This window comes from Procambarus clarkii, chromosome 68 (genome assembly GCF_040958095.1).
Source record: "Procambarus clarkii isolate CNS0578487 chromosome 68, FALCON_Pclarkii_2.0, whole genome shotgun sequence".
Lineage (NCBI taxonomy): Eukaryota > Metazoa > Arthropoda > Malacostraca > Decapoda > Cambaridae > Procambarus > Procambarus clarkii.
The window spans coordinates 31,393,505-31,408,138 of NC_091217.1; positions in this window are offsets into that span (position 1 = coordinate 31,393,505).

The window sequence follows — 14,634 nt, forward strand, 5'->3', positions numbered from 1 at the left end:
AAGATGACGTGCCAACTGGTAACTATCCTGTGGAATTTAATATTTAACAATTTACATTAATTTTAGTATGATAAATGATTAGTCAATCAAAATCGCAGGAAATCTTGTACCCGGTACTCAAAGTAAGAGAATAAGGGCAAGAAAATCCTACTAAATAAATGAAACTGATAGTTTCTAAAACAAATGAAACATTTAATTGTTTCAAAAGTAAAAGGTAGTCCAAGAATGTAGGCATACCTTGCCGAGTCTCTATAGGACAGAAGCAAGGGTTTTCCCACTAAATGAAATATGATACTTACAGAATTAGCGAACTTTGTGCTCTGAAAAAAGAAAGCTAATTCCCTACCTAAGTAAATATCATCATCTCTGACCGACGTGTAGGGGTGCGAGTGTCAACTGGTGACGAGAACTGCTGTTGAGGTCCCAACTCAGCAACTTAGTCCGTGCTAGAGGAACTATGGCCCTCTTATCCTCCTTCGGTCGGATTGCAGAAGATAGGGTGCTTTGACCCGAAGACAAATCAAAGTACCAGGGTACCACAATGATGATCTGTCTGAGATTGAGAAATATCCTAGGGACAAAATGTGGAAAACACGAGTAATAACACGGAGGGAGGGATGACCAATTAAGAGAATGACTGCGGCCTACAGTCACCACGTAATCCAAAATTATCCAACACTCACCATATGCTACTCTCGGAATGCACAATACACACAGCACCATATAAATATTAAAATTAATGAAAATATTGAAAAGCAACTGTAGCAAAGCCAAGTACACTTACCACAAATTGGTGTTCTAGTACTAGTACCTGAGTGAGGCTCCTAGAACAGGCCCCATTTAATGTGACCGGAAAATGAAGGAGTGTAGATGTTCGGCAGTCTTCCTAATGACTGGTGTCAATGCCTATCATATTAAAGAAAAAAATGATCGACTGCTTGGCTGTTGTCTGTGGCAAAGTAAGGGAATACACGCAAAACACATAGTATGAACAATGAAATTTTAATTAAACTGAAAGCAAAATAAAAACAAAGACAATTCCTTGGCTATGTACAGTGCAAACAAACAAGTCAAAAAATATAACATAAAAATTAAGAACAGGGATGACATTACTCTGTAATATAAAGACAAAATGAAATAAGCAGGTGCTGAGAATAAAGCGCTAGCTGAGAAACATCCACCTGATAGACAGAGCGTATATCAGTTAGTTGTTCACAGCTTGAGAGCACAAGATATTCTAACTTCAATGACTGGTTCAAGCCCAGACATCGACCAAGTAGAGGGCGCTGAGGTGCAGAGGTGCAGGTGTGCAGTCGGCGGGTCACCAATCAGAAGCAGGCAGGCTGGGAATGGTAGTTTGCTGGTTGATGATGGTGGCGAGTCAGCATGGAGGGAGTGTGGAGTAGGGGGGACGTTTGCCTCCTGGTCAAAACGTTTTGTGCTACTGGTAGACGTATCTTGAAGGAAGCATCTTATTGTTGTATGTATATAAGTAACTTTATGTAGGGAAAAGCAGGCTCAATCTCTCTTGAAAGAGATTATCGTCACAAAATATATATATATATATATATATATATATATATATATATATATATATATATATATATATATATATATTTATATATATATATATATATATATATATATATATATATATAAAAATATATATATATATGTATATATATATATATATATATATATATATATATATATATATATATTTATATATATATATATATATATTTATATATATATATATATATATATATATTTATATATATATATATATATATATATATTTATATATATATATATATATATATATATATATATATATATATATATATATATATATATATATATATTTATATATATATATATATATATATATATATATATATATATATATATATATATATATATATATATATATTTATATATATATATGTATTTATATATATATATATATATATATATATATATATATATATATATATATATATATATTATATATATATAATATATATATATATGTATATATATTGTGACGGTAACGCGTTGGTGTTCGGCTGCTCAAAGCTAGGGGTATGGCCTCGTCACATAGAATTAAAAAAAAATAGAAAATCTGGAACTTCGTCTGTGGTAAGGTAAGGAGAAGACACACAAAACACAAGTAAATTTTAACAATGAAATTTTAATTACGTTAAATAAACAAAACATGAATAAAATGGACATACAAATTCGTATAATAAAATCAATCAATCAAAATAATAAGAATAATTAAATGACAAAGTGAAAAGTTGCGTTAAAACAAGTGAATAATAACAAGCTGTGCAATATCCAATAAAATGAGAGGTGCAGGAATATTGGCTTTAAGCTATCACCTCTCTTAGTACACGTAAGCCAAGAGCTTAGTCTACCAGGAAGAAGTGTTAACCGTATGAAAGCACTGAATATTCTGAGGACTGAGGTCGTGGCGGCCCCAGACATCAAGTAGTATGGGGGGTGGAGTGCAGTTGCAGCCAGACCGGCGGCCAATCAGCGAGGAGCCGGCAACAAGACAGGTAGTTTGGCGGTTTGAGGTGAAGCAGGTGTTCCTGGCTGCATACGTTTTGCTCTCTGGCAAACCTTGGAGATGTTGTTGTCGTTGTTGGACATTTCTTCCATAGTAGTTTTATATAGATCTATCGACGTATTTTTGGAGGGAAGAGCAGGCTCAATCTCTTGAAGGAGATTATCGTCACAATATATATATATATATATATATATATATATATATATATATATATATATATATATATATATATATGTATTTATATTTATATATATATATAAATAAATAAATATATATATATATATATATATATATATATATATATATATATATATATATATATATATATATATATAAATACATATATATATATATATATATATATATATATATATATTTATATATATATGCGAACAAGCCTGAATGCTATGCCCAAGATTACTATCCGAGTGCCGGCGGTGGGGTGGTTCAAATAGCCTCGGCTATCACCTCATTAGTCCGGTCGTGATGGTCAAGTGGATTAAGGCGTCTTGTACATACCAGTTGCGTTGCACCTGGGAGTATGGGTTCGAGTCACTTCTGGGGTGTTAGTTTTCAGTTGCATATTGTCCTGGGGACCATTCAGGCTTGTTCGCATTTGTGTTCCTCACGTGTGCCCCAAAGAATGAGGTGATTTGGTAAAATGCTATGCCCAAGATTACTATCCGAGTGCCGGCGGTGGGGTGGTTCAAATAGCCTCGGCTATCACCTCATTAGTCCGGTCGTGATGGTCAAGTGGATTAAGGCATCTTGTACATACCAGTTGCGTTGCACCTGGGAGTATGGGTTCGAGTCACTTCTGGGGTGTGAGTTTTCAGTTATATATATATATATATATATATATATATATATATATATATATATATATATATATGCATATATATATATATATATATATATATATATATATATATATATATATATATATATTTATATATATATCTATATATATATATATATATATATATATATATATATATATATATATATATTTATATATATATATATGTATTTACATATATATATATTTATATATATATATATATATATATATATATATATATATATATATATATATATATATATATATATATATATATATATATATATTTATTTATTTATATATATATATATTATTAAATATGGCCGAAAAAGTAAGATTAATAATTCTAACACGAATTTTCTCAATGTTTCTTATATTTTTTTCACTGTTGATGGTAACTGAAAAATCAATTCTCCAAAATTCATTTTTATTTCTAGTCTGATGCGACACTTGAGCGCGTTTCGTAAAACTTATTACATTTTCAAAGACTTTAGTTTACACACACAACTATAACTGAACAGAGTTTGTTGTTGTTGTTGTTGTTAAAGATTTAGCTACTCAGGACGAAGTGTCCATGTAGCACGGGCTATGGTGAGCCCGTAATTGAGTTTGGTTATACATAATAACCTTTTTCCTGTGATATTTGGGTCTAAGTTTAAAATGGAGGAGTGGACTTCTCCTTTTTCCCCTGCTTAATTATCGCTTCTGTTTTAGTGCACTGGTTTTAATCTTTTTTTATTAACATTATCTTGGTGGCGGATGTAGATGCAGAATGCTCACTAATGAGTCCCATTCCTCAACAGCTTTTCTAATCATTGTAGTCGCGGTGGAATGTGCATCTAATGCAGCTGCTGTCGTTGGATTAATGTTGAGTTTGATGCGCAGGGGTTCAGTAGCTTCACATTCCAGTAAGTAGTGCAATAGTGGCGCCTCTGCTTCAGTTTCACAGATGTGACACTCTTTAACTATTGGGTTCATTACCTCCCAGCCGCATTTGTAACCAAGTCTGAGTCTGTGTATGGCTACTGCAATGTCTCTGGATATTTTTTTGCCAGGCTTGAAAGAGGAGTAACCAGTGGCTTGTTCGTACCATATCGCAGTGGATCTTCCTTCCGCTACTTTGGCTCTGTGGCAACTTTTGATAGTTGAGAATATTTTCTTCTTGATTTGCTCCTTTATCTGTGAGAAACTTGGAGGTACTTGAACCTGTACAACAGGTAGAGCAGTGGCAGTTTTTGCTAGTGAGTCTGCCTTTTCATTACCATCTATGCCAATGTGACTTGGTATCCAATTTAGGGTGATTGACAGCCCTAGATTATGGGCATCTTTTCCTATATGTTGAATTTCTGTGAGGAGTTGTATATTATCTCTGTGCTGACTGGATAACAATGCCTGGAGCGAAGATTTAGAGTCTGTATGAATGATGACATCATGTAAATTATTCTCAATTGCATAGTTTATTGCCTCCTTCAGGGCATATAATTCTGTTTGCAATGTTGAGCACCCACTATTCATGCTCCAGTAAGCTTCATGGTTGGTAGTGTAAACTGCTGCCCCAGCAGAACCTTTTTCTTGATCAACTGATCCGTCTGTGAAGATGTGCGTCGTTGTGGGTCTAGAGATAGTTTCCATTTGTTGCTCTATTACTTCCTTGAGCCTCTGCGGGTCACATGCTGATTTTTTAACTGATAATCTTTCAATGATTATCTTTAGAGTCGATTCTTCCCATGGAGGAGGCTGTCGAAAGTGTTGATATGGTCTATCTTCCCCTTTGTTTTTAATGGTCCATTTCATGTCCATTTTCTCTAAAATCTTGACCACATTATCCATCCATGAGCTTGTTCTATACTGTAGGTTTTTCTGAAAGGAACTCTGTATGCTGTCTTTGATTGACAGCCTGGCGGTTGTTCCAGTAAGTTTTCCTATTATGATGGCTATCCTTTGTTTCATCCGGTTTTCTAATGCTGGTAAATTTGTTTCCATTCTAAGGTTCTCTCTATGCGTCCATATAGGTGCTCCCAGCATTGTTCTCAGAGCATCATTTTGAGACACTTCCAGTTTCTCCCATTGGTTATCACTGAGGGATGTAAGAGCAGGAGCCGCATAGTCGATGAGTGACCTAACTGCTTGAACATAGTACATTTTGAGTACTGGTGGAGATGCACCCTCTCTAAGGCTTTACAGCGTTGCCGAAGATATTCAATTTCTTGAGTGAATTTCAACTGGTTGTCTATTATGACTCCTAGGTATTGAAAAGAGGTAACCCCACTCAATTTCTTGTCCTTGTATTGCCAGTCTGATGGCTTGAGTTCTCATTTTAACGGCAATTGCTTTTGTTTTATTGTTGTTTATTTTCACTGCTATGCGTTCCGCTTCCTTGCTGATAATATCTAGGCATTTTTGTGCATGGTTCCTTGCACCTTTGCCATTGATGATGACCACAAAGTCGTCTGCATAGTTAAGAAGTTTGGCTTTTGGTAGCTTGAGCTTCATGAATTGTTCCATGAGACAGTTGAAGAGGAAGGGGCTTAGTATTCCTCCCTGCGGAGTTCCATTTTCCAGCCTCTTTGAGGTCGATGTTTTTCCTTGGAATTTGACTTTAGCTTCTCGGTTAAGCAGGCTTCCTTTGGCAAAGGCAAGAGCGTGTTTTTTTATTTCCTTATCCACAAGACAGCACAATGTAGCTGGAACACTGGCTATCTCGAAGGCTTTTTCTTGGTCTAGAAAAATAAGGATTCCAGGTTTGTCATTGATTTAATTCAGGAGGGAGGTAAGGCATTCTGTGGTTCCAACACCTTTTCTGTAAGCAAACATATTTTGGTGTAGTGGATTGGCTTTCCATTCAATTCGATTAAGGGCAATTCTTTCTGTAGTTTTGGCAAGACAGCTTGTTAATGAGATGGGCCTTGGATTTCCTGGGTCTTTAGGTTTTGGAATGGGAACTATAATTGCACTGTTCCAAGAGAGTGGTCGAGTTTCTGTCGCCCATACTCTGTTGATGAGATTTTGTCCTCGCTTTTAGCTGTATTTTTAGTTTTCTATGTAGCGCTTCTGAGTTCTTTCAGACTGAAAGGTTGGTCTAGTTCGTCAGGTGATGCTAAAGCATCACCAAGCAAATAAATGATGCTAAAGCATCATCTATTTTTTCCATCTTGCTGCTTGAAGTCTTTGTTGGTGAGTCAGAGTTGTTTGAGGAGGTTGAGTGGAACCGGCTCTTGAAGCAAATAGATTTGCTACACTTTCTGCTTCATGCTCTGGATGAACATGATGCGGCGGAGCAGGAGACGATTTTCCTTTGGTCGTGTTGATCTGCCTCCAGATGTCGCCAAAGGATGTATGCTGATTTAGCTTGGCACGCCAATCGAGCCATTTCTCCTCTCTGATTTTTGCTGTTTCTTCATGCACATGATCTTGGACAGCTGTAAGATGTCCCAGATTATCTCCGGTTCTATCTCTTCTGATATTCTTTCGTGCACCATTTAGTCTGTTATGTAGCTCTTTGATTCTATCACAGTAATACCAATAGTCTTTATGTTGTTGGGTAATTGTTTTTCTCTTGGGGATGGCGTGATTTGCTGCTCTATGTATTGCATTTACTAAATCTTTTTCCATTACTTCGGTGTTGTCAGGAGGAGTGTAGTTTTGGTGTAAAGTTTCGAGAGATTCCTGAAACTTCGTCCAATCTACTTTGATAAAGTCCCATCCGGGCTCGGGAGCTGGAGGTCTGGGAGGTAGTGCTATATTTATAACTGTTTTTGTAGCAAAGTGATCACTGGTCAGAACATGATCAACTGACCAATGACACAACTCATAAATACTGGTGGAAACAAACGTGAGATCCAGCTTTTCCCCACCAGTGTGGGTTGGTTCCATCGAATTAAGCAGACTGATTTCAGGCACATCATCCAAAAGGTGTTTAATATGTCTTCCGTTGGCGTCGGTTCTTGATGAATCAAGTAGTAGTTCACTATGAGCGTTGAAGTCGCTAAAGATGATAGTAAGTGTAGTGACTGCTATTTCAAAGATTGCCGAGAGAGATCCATGTCGTATTGTCAATGGATCTTGTATACATTGAAGATGGACAGCATTGAGTTCCTCATAGTGAGATTAACTCCCATAATTTCGATGTTCTCGCCAAAGAATTGTAATGCCTATGGTGCCACCTTGTGCCATAGGGCAGTAGAAACCTTGATATCCTAGGATATTAATATTTCTTTCAGTCTTGGTGAGTGTTTCTTGAAGTAGAACAATATCAATACTGTCCTTGAGAATCATTGCTCTGAGTGTTTGCGCTTTGTTTTTCAATCCTTGAATACTCCATTGTATAATCTTGAGATTGTCCATTATTCCGTTATAGTGGAATCATTGAGTCCATGGTTGTTTTTAAAGTGCTGATTTTCCCGACGGCTTGTGTCTTCTTGACTGGAGTGGAGACTTCTTGACTGGAGTGGAGATTGCTGTCAACAGCAATCAACAGCCAATTAATGCAAAACTATATTCTACCCACTTCAAGACTCCGTACCAATAAAGAAGCATCAAGAGGAAGTATGGGCCAATAGGCCCTTTGCAGTTATTTCGATTCTTCCCTCTCATTTATTCAATTTATACCCATTGTACCGTGTTCTGTTTTGCCAAAAGTTTGTTCATCTCATCCAAAACCGTTGCAACATATCACCTCACCCAAATTCGAGTATATAGGACAAGCTGTTCAGTGTGATCATAAGTAAAACTCTGTTTAGTGTTTTCAGGTTACAGTTGCGTGTGTGTGTATTAAAGTCTTTGAAAATGTAATATGCTATAACGAAACTTGTTCAAGCGTCGTGTCAGACTAGAAATAAAAATGAATTTTGGAGAATTGATTTTTCAATTACCATCGACAATAAAAAGAAACATAAGAAATATTGAGAAAATTCGTGTTTGAAGTATTATTCTTACTTTTTCAGTCATATTTAACAACATATATATATATATATATATATATATATATATATATATATATATATATATTGTGACGATAATCTCCTTCAAAAGAGATTGAGCCTGCTCTTCCCTCCTAAGTTCGTCGCTATACTTCCCTATACAACTAATATGGAAGATATATCAACAAGTACAACTCCAAGGTTTGCCAGAGAGCAAACGTATTCAGCACCAAGAACACCTGCTCCGCCTCCACCACTCGAACCACCAAACTACCTGTCCGTCGCCTGCTCATCGCTGATTGGCCGGTGGTCAGTCGCGCCTGCTCCTCCACCGCCACACTACCTGATGTCTGGGGCAGCCATGACCTGCAGACCTCAGAATATCCAGTGCTTTCAACAAGTTAACACATCTCGTTGGTAGACTAAGCTCTGGCTTACGTGTACTAAGAGAGGTGGCAGCTTAAAGCCAATATTCCTGCACCCATATTTTGCATTGTATATTGTTCACTTGTTATTACTCACTTGTCTTAACGTAACTTTTCATTTTGTCATTTGATTATTCTTATTATTTTGATTGATTGATTTTATGATACGAATTTTATGTCCATTTTATTCATGTTTTGCTTTTCTAACGTAATTAAAATCTCATTGTTAAATTTACTTGTGTTTTGTGTGTCTTCCCAGTACCTTACCACAGACGAAGTTCCAGATTTTCTCTTTTTTGTTTCTATATGTGACGAGGCCATACCCCTAGCTTTTGAAACAGCCGAACACCAATGCGTTACCGTCACAATATATATATATATATAAATATATATATATATATATATATATATATATATATATATATATATATATATATATATATATATATATATATATATGTCATACCTAGTAGCCAGAACGCACTTCTCAGCCTACTATGCAAGGCCTGATTTGCCTAATAAGCAAAGTTTTCCTGAATTAATATATTTTCTCAATTTTTTTTCTTATGAAATGATAAACTTACCCATTTCATTATGTATGAGGTCAATTTTTTTTTATTTTAGTTAAAATTAACGTAGATATATGACCGAACCTATCCAACCCTACCTAACCTAATCTATCTTTATAGGTTAGGTTAGGTTAGGTAGCCGAAAAAGTTAGGTTAGGTTAGGTAGGTTAGGTAGTCGAAAGATAAATTATTCATGAAAACTTGGCTTATTAGGCAAATCGGGCCTTGCATAGTAGGTTGAGAAGTGCGTTCTGGCTACTAGGTACGACATTATATATATATATATATATATATATATATATATATATATATATATATATATATATATATATATATATATATATACATATATATATATATAAAACTGAAAACTCACACCCCAGAAGTGACTCGAACCCATACTCCCAGAAGCAACGCAACTGGTATGTACAAGACGCCTTAATCCACTTGACCATCATGACCTGACAAAATGAGGTGATAGCCGAGGCTATTTGAACCACCCCACCGCCGGCACTCGGATAGTTATCTTGGGCATAGCATTTTACCAAATCACCTCATTCTTTGGGGCACATGTGAGGAACACAAATGCGAACAAGCCTGAATGGTCCCCAGGACAATATGCAACTGAAAACTCACACCCCAGAAGTGACTCGAACCCATACTCCCAGAAGCAACGCAACTGGTATGTACAAGACGCCTTAATCCACTTGACCATCACGACCGGACAAAATGAGGTGATAGCCGAGGCTATTTGAACCACCCCACCGCCGGCACTCGGATAGTTATCTTGGGCATAGCATTTTACCAAATCACCTCATTCTTTGGGGCACACGTGAGGAACACAAATGCGAACAAGCCTGAATGGTCCCCAGGACAATATGCAACTGAAAACTCACACCCCAGAAGTGACTCGAACCCATACTCCCAGAAGCAACGCAACTGGTATGTACAAGACGCCTTAATCCACTTGACCATCACGACCGGACAAAATGAGGTGATAGCCGAGGCTATTTGAACCACCCCACCGCCGGCACTCGGATAGTTATCTTGGGCATAGCATTTTACCAAATCACCTCATTCTTTGGGGCACACGTGAGGAACACAAATGCGAACAAGCCTGAATGGTCCCCAGGACAATATGCAACTGAAAACTCACACCCCAGAAGTGACTCGAACCCATACTCCCAGAAGCAACGCAACTGGTATGTACAAGACGCCTTAATCCACTTGACCATCACGACCGGACAAAATGAGGTGATAGCCGAGGCTATTTGAACCACCCCACCGCCGGCACTCGGATAGTTATCTTGTGATTTGGTAAAATGCTATGCCCAAGATAACTATCCGAGTGCCGGCGGTGGGGTGGTTCAAATAGCCTCGGCTATCACCTCATTTTGTCCGGTCGTGATGGTCAAGTGGATTAAGGCGTCTTGTACATACCAGTTGCGTTGCTTCTGGGAGTATGGGTTCGAGTCACTTCTGGGGTGTGAGTTTTCAGTTGCATATTGTCCTGGGGACCATTCAGGCTTGTTCGCATTTGTGTTCCTCACGTGTGCCCCAAAGAATGAGGTGATTTGGTAAAATGCTATGCCCAAGATAACTATCCGAGTGCCGGCGGTGGGGTGGTTCAAATAGCCTCGGCTATCACCTCATTTTGTCCGGTCGTGATGGTCAAGTGGATTAAGGCGTCTTGTACATACCAGTTGCGTTGCTTCTGGGAGTATGGGTTCGAGTCACTTCTGGGGTGTGAGTTTTCAGTTGCATATTGTCCTGGGGACCATTCAGGCTTGTTCGCATATATATATATATATATATATATATATATATATATATATATATATATATATATATATATATATATATATATATATATATATATATATATATATATATATATAGACATATGTCGTACCTAGTAGCCAGAACGCACTTCTCAGCCTACTATGCATAGCTCGATTTGCCTAATAAGCCAAGTTTTCCTGAATTAATATATTTTCTCTAATTTTTTTCTTATGAAATGATAAAGCTACCCATTTCATTATGTATGAAGTCAATTTTTTTTATTAGAGTTAAAATTAACGTAGATATATGACCGAACCTAACCAACCCTACCTAACCTAACCTAACCAATCTTTATAGGTTAGGTTAGGTTAGGTGGCAGAAAAAGTTAGGTTAGGTCAGGTTAGGTAGGTTTGGTAGACGAAAAACAATTAATTCATGAAAACTTGGCTTATTAGGCAAATCGGGCCTTGCATAGTAGGCTGAGAAGTGCGTTCTGGCTACTAGGTACGACATATATATATATATATATATATATATATATATATATATATATATATATATATATATATATATATATATATATATATATATATATATATATATTATAGAATATTATATATTATTATTCCTAGCTGGAAGAAGGGGGACCCATAGCCTCGGAGGAAACCACGCATAACGCATTAGAGGGAATGTTTAGATCCCCTCCAATACAGTTTCTGTGTGCTTTTCTCCTACCACCCCCTTCCTTGAATATTTTTTGTGCTTTATTATGCATTTGATGGTTACAAGATATACATGGGTTGATACAAAAATAATAATGCAAAAAGGTGCTTAAAGGTTATGGATCTCTTGAAAAACACAACAATGGGAAACATTGATGAATGTCACAGACGGGTTCGATCATTGTTGCAAGTCAAACACTTCTTCGAATTCCTCTGAAGTTGGACTAGTGCCCAAGACGCAACAGGCATTTCCCCTCTGAATCGCAACACTGAGGCGCTGGAACAAGAAACTTTTTGCTCTCTGGTCTTTTGTAGCGCTGATCAATTTGTCCCCCAATTCCTTCAGGAACTTCAATGCACATTTTCCCCACGAACCGAGGGTCTCCGAGCCGATCGGAACAAAGCTGTAGCAGTGTGCTAGACCTCTGTATTTAATAATTTTCTGCGATTCTCTGAAAGAAGCAGCACCACCGCTTTCACGTGCTGTAGTGGAGGTAGGTACTGGCCAGTGTGGCAGCGCACGTGTAGTCCCATACCACTTGCTTACCATCCTTCCAAGGTAGCAAGGTGACCCCATCAGGGTGCTTCTGAGGGTCGTTAGGTCTGGATAAGTGTGGTTCTCTTTGTGCCGGGCAGCGGGCTGTGGCGAGGCTCCTCTTGATGATGTCGTTGACTTCTTCATGTCTTGCAATTTTACCCTGTGATTTACGACATACCAGACCATGACGACCATATTGGTCTGCCATCGCAGTTCCGCAGATGCACCTATGTTCGGTGAGGATGGGGGCAGCAAGGCGAAGGGCAACTCCAATGCGGAGAGCGTCATGACTGAGGCGAGTTCCCAGGGCTGCATTGGGCACAGCAAATAAAAAATCCCCGGCGTGGGGTGCTGTTACCGCTAGGAGGCGGGCTTTGTTTTCAGCATCAGCGTTGTCAATCATTGCTGTGACAGTCTTTTCCATTATGGGGCTATCCCAGTGGGCCTGCTTGTGGTCTTTTGGGACTTGTGGTCGGGGTTGAGGGTGTGCAATGGTGTCCCATTGTCTGGCTGCTTCGATGAACGTTTGATCATGAGTTCCCGCTGTCTCTCTCATACGCTCTGGTAGGATCTGCCCTACCAATTCGTTGGCTGCTGTACATGAGGATAAGAATGCTGGAAGTGCTACCTCAGTTGCCTTTCGTATGCCTATCCCTCCAAATCTCACTGGTAGTGTTGCTTGGTTCCACTGACTGTCATCTAAATCTAGGTTGAGCGCCTTCCTGAATATTGACCTGAGGAGCTCATCATATTGATTTAGGAGTGGGTTGCCAAAAGTTGGTGCACACCTTAAGAAGTATGTTAGCCTGGGCAGGGTAAGGCACTTTGTCAGAAGGTAGAGGGCATCGTGGGAGTCCAAGTCCCCAATTCTCTCTTCCATCCTCTTTAGGTCTCTAAACTTTTCGTCAAGGACTGCAGCAATGGCATTGTGGCCCAGAGGTGCTCCGAGTAGTGTGCTGTCGGTAGGTTTAACGACTGAGGCTTCTGGTAGAACTGATTTCACTGCTCTAATGATTACTTCACTAGATGCAATAATTTCGCACTTAGAGGGGCTAAGAACGAGACCCATGGACTCCCCCCGTGTCTTCACCAGCTGTAAGTCTTCTAGCAGGGAATCTTGTGTGCCTGCCAGAGTGCCATCATCCAGGAACCAGATGTTAAGCTCGCTGGACAGTCTGGTTGTAATTTCTCGAACCGCTATGCAAAAGAGGAACGGTGCAAGTGGGTCACCCTGTTGAATTCCCTCTGCTGAGGTGACTTCATGTTTGCCAAACAGGAGGGTTGAGTCTTTGCTGTAGCCTGCTGACACAAACGGGAGAATGCTTGGGCAATGTTCCTGGACTGCAGTGAGGATTGCTTCCCTTTTGACCGAGTTGAAAGCGTTTTTAAAATCTAATTTTACTACTGCCTGGTCTTCAGTAAGAGAGCTAATGTAGGCTCGTGCAGCATGAGCCGCTGCTTCACAGCCTTGGGGGACTCCAAACCCCAGCTGGTTGGGTTGCAGCATGGTGGCTGCTTCCGTTCGGATACTTCTGACAGCAGCCCTTGCAACTAGGCGGCGAAGGGTATTACCAACGGCAATGGGTCTGATTCCTCCCCCCTTCTTTTTGAGGGCACATAGGGATGCACCAAAGAAGAATGGTTTGATTTCATCAGGGATTAACCCGGCGAGGCAGTTGTTGACAAACGTTGTGATTTCTGTCAGGAGCGCTTCTGCAACTGGGCCAAGAACAGGGTTCACCATTTCCTTCACATGTTGAGGTCTTACCCCTGTGTAGCCTCCTGAGGAGCCCGGGGGAAATGAAACGATAGCTTTATAAACCTCTGACTCCCGGAGGACGAGAGGTTCCTGATTAGGGGCGAGCCTGACCTGTGGGGGAGGTCCACCTACGGCCCTGACGGGGTGTTTTTCTCTCAGTGCTTGGGCTGTGGTTTCATCCCTGGGCAAAATTTTGTCCTCACTTGTGATTAACCTGAGTGCCCCGACTGTATTGCCCTCTTCAATTTTCTTGCTGACTTGGGTACCTAATTTTCTGTTGTCGCTGATTGTCGTACTTGGTCTGCCTCGGCGGTGTTTGGTGTGTTTGGGGAGGTGGACTAGGTTGTCAGCCCTCGGAAAATCCCTAATTGCTTTATTGACGGATGAGGCCAGTGTCTTGCCTCCTCTGTCTGGTACACCTAAGCATGCATTGCCAAAAAGTAACAGATTGTGCCAGGCTTTGATGGTATCAGGTGCATCAAGGTTATTTGACCCTCTGTTGAC